The following is a 5,242-nucleotide window of genomic DNA, read 5'->3' as shown; positions in this document are numbered from 1 at the left end:
GTGAAAGGCAAAATACTTCAGGTTTTTACTAAGTGGAGAAAAAGAAGTCCCAGGTCAGCTTTCTCCAAAGGAGTTTGAAAACTGAAAACATATATCATGTTTACTAGTGGAGAGAAGTTTCCAGGTCAGCTTTCCCCATAGGGGTTTGAAAACTGAAAACATATTTTAAGTTTACTAGTGGAGAGAAGATTCCAGGTCAGCTTTCCCTAAAGGAGTTTGAAAACTTTGAAAACATATTTTAAGTTTAATAGTGCAGAGAAGTTTTCAGGTCAGCTTTCCCCAAAGGGCTTTGAAAACTCTCAAAACATATTTCAAGTTTACTATTGGAGAGAAGATTCCTGGTCAGCTTTCCCCAAAGGAGTTTGAAAACTCTGAAAACATATTTCAAGTTTACTAGTGGAGAGAGATTTCCAGGTCAGTTTCCCCAAAGGAGTTTGAAAGCTCTGAAAACATATTTCAAGTTTAATAGTGGAGAGAAGTTTCCGGGTCATTCAAGCGGAAGGAGAAGTGTTGAAGACTTCGCAGTGAACAAAGACTTAATAGTTTTTCCATGGGAAGAATATGAAGTCACAAGTCTTCAGCGGGAAAATGAAGATTCTATGAGGCCAATAAGGATTTCACTGTTATGAATATGGTTTTAAAGTTCCGCAATTGGAAAAGATGCACCAAGGTTCCCAGTACAGAAATGCCCTTTCTTTAAGAGAAGAATGGCTTTTAGGTTTTTTCAGTGGTAAAAGCGAATATTTCATTGATCGCTATGAGAGAGAGTAAGACCATTAAGACCTTCCAGAAAAAGAAAATTCAGCAGCTGTGAAGAGAGTAGACAAAGGAAGACTTTCCAGCAAGTTTTTAAAGTAGAAGAAGAGCGACGCGTGCTAGTACGAAAGGTTTTTGGAGTTATTCTTTGACAACGGCAACCGAAGGTTTTTCAGGAGCTAGCTGATATCATAAAGCATTCTTGTTTTACAACTCCAGAGCTCATACCTACAAAAGGATTGTTCAGACTCTATTTAGTCAGGAATACAACGTTTTTCAGGCTGATTTACAATGTCCGAAGACTTTCTCATCAAGGAGACTTGAGATGATTAAACGTAGAAGAAATTTTCTTACATCCAAACGTGACACTCAACCCGTTTACTTAGGTAGGGGGAAAGATAATGAAAATCAGATATTGCTGAATCTTTACCACTGGCTAATATAAACTCTCGTGGTTACAAAAAAATGCTTTTTATTTTCCAAAATTAGCTAACATGAAAATGTATTAAAACTAATTAAACCGGACTCAAAAAGAAACGTTAAACTATCATATTCCTCTCAAAATCATATTTAAGTAAGTACCCCCTTTTCCCTTACGTGTTCAAACATTCATAGTTTATTAATAGTCAAAATCAGTCAGAGAAAAACTCATAGGTGACTTCGAATCCATCTGAAATAAAGAGACCAAAATTATGACACCATAAAACATTAAATTTCTTCAATAAAGAATGTGTGCCGCACCTCACTTTCCTTTCTCTAGACTCAAGTAATTGCCACTTCAAATGTTAACTTTTCAAAGTTTCTCATTACCTTGTCTGACGGATCTGCAACACCTCTTCCAGCACCTCTTCTGTGGCGTGTTCCACACACTATCAACCAAAATCAGTGAGTCCCCCTTTGCAACTTCTGCCACTTGACTGTATGTCATTTTCTGTTTATTACGAACACACACACTCACCGATTGGCACACAAGAGGCATGCACGCTACATACATGAAACTCATGATCTTCGAAGCGCGTCACTGACCTCAAAGGTGCACTGGTAAGCTGTCCTGTTTGTTTTTTCATTTCAGTATCTTCAAGGAATCCAGCTTTGCATCTGTCTCTAACCGGCAAGAGCTAAGGTTATTAACCCGATTATTTAATATTATAGACTGTTGTTGGTGCCTTTAAGATGGCTCAGCCACCAATGTCTTTTGTGCACCCCTGTCGCACACCACATTGGCTACTGGTATATACTAGTTCATGATATTTGCAAGATAGATCCTATAACATATTTCGACTATCATTACAGCTATTATAACTGCAATCATTGGAGCTGTGTATCGTTCGTCGAAGAAGAATTCATCACCATCGTTATCCTCTAGCGGTGGAACCGTAACCGTCTCCAGTGTAGGCGGAACTTTAACCGCCTCGTGGTCCCATGTAAGTGTTTCACAAACACCTTTGTTAAGGAATTGCAGATTCCGGCTGAGTGAGTGAACCATCTCGAAACGACTCTGCATGTGCCATTATTAAGCGTCTGCGACCCCTGTAGGTGTATCCTAACACCCTCGTTGCTGACGTCTTCCGATGAAGGAATCGTAACCGCCACCTCTTTGCCGACTTGAAATATCCCGCAACTCCCATGCAAGTGCGTCCTGCACCCGCCTCGTAGAAGTATTGTAGACTCCTGATTTGTCCCAGAATGTATCCTGAGACGATCCATCGACGATATCTCGTCTTTGCAAAAGGTGACCTGTAACATCGCCGCCCGTATGATGTCTGACCTCTGGCGTTGTAGATCCTAAGTTGTTTTCGTTGTCACCCTCGTGTGAAGTTGGGAATTCTCTGAAAAGCCTACATGATCTTAGAACAAATAAAGTCTTGCTTTAACGCACGAATCTGTTATAAACTAATACACCCAATCTCATAGTGAATTATTAAGGACTAAAATTCCTCCTTAAAATAAAATATGATCTTTATCTACTGAATCCTCATAATTAACCCAGTATCTGACAAATATACACACACACACACACACACACACACACACATATATATATATATATATATATATATATATATATATATATATATATATTATATATATATATATATATATATAAATCACAAAGCCCATGTAAGACGGTGAGTGAAAACGGGACTTTGAACAAACGTACTTTCGTAGTGTATTCAACATTTTCAAGTTCACAGCGACGGAAAGAGGATCAGGGTATAATCCAGGAAGGAGGTTTAAATTCCTGGTTGACGTGCTTCAGTAAAAATGGACTCCAACAGATCCTTTTGCGGTGATCTTTGACCCTGTAGATTATTGAGGAATTATATATATATAATATATAAATAATATATATATATATATAAATATATAATATATATATATATATAATATATACCTATATATAATATATATCTCTTATATATATTATATTATATATATATATAATATATATATATATATATATATATAATACTTGTTCTTATTAAAGTACAAGTGAATGCTGTTGTTAGCATGAGACTTTTCACTTTAATTAGATAAAGTCTTTAATCTTTATGCTCAAATCGAGCTATTGTTGTCAATTGCGACCTCCGCATCCTGCATTCTCATAAACAAGAAAGTTTCTAACTCAGTAAGAAATAGATGTAAAAGGATTCACAGAGTTTTGACTTAATGAAAATAACGGAAATCAAGAGGGCAAATGTTCATTCAAGATGGCAGCTATAAAAATTCTAGTTGGCAGTTGCAAATCAAAGACGGTTGCCAAATAGTAAGAAAAATAAAAGAATATTTATTTTCACGACTTTTCCCCTGTTACTTTTGCTTTGAGTTGCATTATGTTTTAGTTAAAATATTCTCAGAAGTCATCTATCATCAGAAATGAATCAGGTTGGAACTCCAAGCCTTTTGTTATCACACCCAAAGTGAAGGTAGAACTTCCAATACGAAAATAATCATTAAGTGCAAATGCATAACTCAAAATCTCATTCACAACTACCTGTCTCTTATTGCCTAAAACGTTATCAAATTATATGAGAGCATTTCCATATTGCAATCACACATTAACAATTGCAATTACACTCCGGGTGGAGCATATGAAAAAGAAATAAAAGAGCGCCCTTTCTACCTCAAATTCGAAATCCTGAAACCACACCAAACCGCATTTATTCATGAGACCATTTCCTATCAAATCTCCAAACAAAGAAGCTTCACAAACAATTATAGACTGAGGAAACAGAATCGCATGGTCACCATCTCTATGAATTCATTCTTCACGATTTAGCTCAGTCACTTGACTCAATAATTTGGAGCGCAGAAGCCAAAGTCAGCCTTCTTCTTACCCACCGTTATCCCTACATGAAAGGGTCGGTTGCCTGATACCCCTCTCCTCCTCCAATGCCTTCTGTCAAAGGTATCATCCTCCACTAAACCTCTTCTCTCACTTGATCTCGCCATCTAATTCTGTGTTTCCCTGTCGATGTTCTTCCTCTAACACGTTCCTCTCAACCCCTCTTCACTCCTTCCTTGTCATCCATCCTCAACACATGCCCATACCACGTCAATCGTGACTCTCTTATCACCTCTGTAATCTTTACAAAGTCTGCCCTTCTTCTTATTTCATTTTCCAATCTCTCAAGCAGCGATCTTTCCCATAACCCACCACAGCATTCTCATCTCTGTTCTCTCAAGCTTTACCTCCTCTTTTCTTCTTAGAGCCCATGTTTCCGATCCATACATTAACGCTGGTCTTATCCTTCAAAGCGATGGCATTAAGACGAGCACTTTGCAGAGCGGGAACTGAGCGAGGCTCGACCAAATAGAACCTACGACTAGAGTGACATTGCTACAATACTCTCTCGCATTTATTCTTCATTCACGAGCGGAGTATACGCGAATGATGAATCCCAAACCAAACCGCTTCATTTGGACCAGAATCCGGAGCATCGAGAGGGGAGCTTCATATCCCATCCTACACAGAGAGAGAGAGAGAGAGAGAGAGAGAGAGAGAGAGAGAGAGAGAGAGAGAGCGCCCAACATCAGCAAAGCACTTCCCCTGCAAGCGATCCTATCAAGAGCGGCCCATTAAAAATTGCATTTGCCCTTTCAATGTTCTATCACGGTTATCAACTAATGTATGAGGCTATTTTATAATGCATGAGGCCACCGTGTATGCTGCATTACTGTGGTGCTACATGTCCGTCCGCACACATAAATACATCAACGCATTTGGACGATTGACAAAATATTTATCGAAAGCGGGCAGCGGATAGTCGGCCTTACGGACGATGCCGGGCTTATGGGTATAACGTCAAATGCATTATGATCAGCTCATTCGGTGGACGGGGCACCGAGAGGACAGATAGACAGAATGGCACAGATATATATATAATATATATATATATATATATATATATATATATATATATATATATATATATACACAGAGAGAGAGAGAGAGAGAGAGAGAGAGAGAGAAGTAAGGAAGGAA

The sequence above is a fragment of the Macrobrachium nipponense genome, chromosome 2 (assembly GCF_015104395.2).
Source record: "Macrobrachium nipponense isolate FS-2020 chromosome 2, ASM1510439v2, whole genome shotgun sequence".
Taxonomy (NCBI): Eukaryota; Metazoa; Arthropoda; class Malacostraca; order Decapoda; family Palaemonidae; genus Macrobrachium; species Macrobrachium nipponense.
This window is presented reverse-complemented; position numbering follows the sequence as displayed.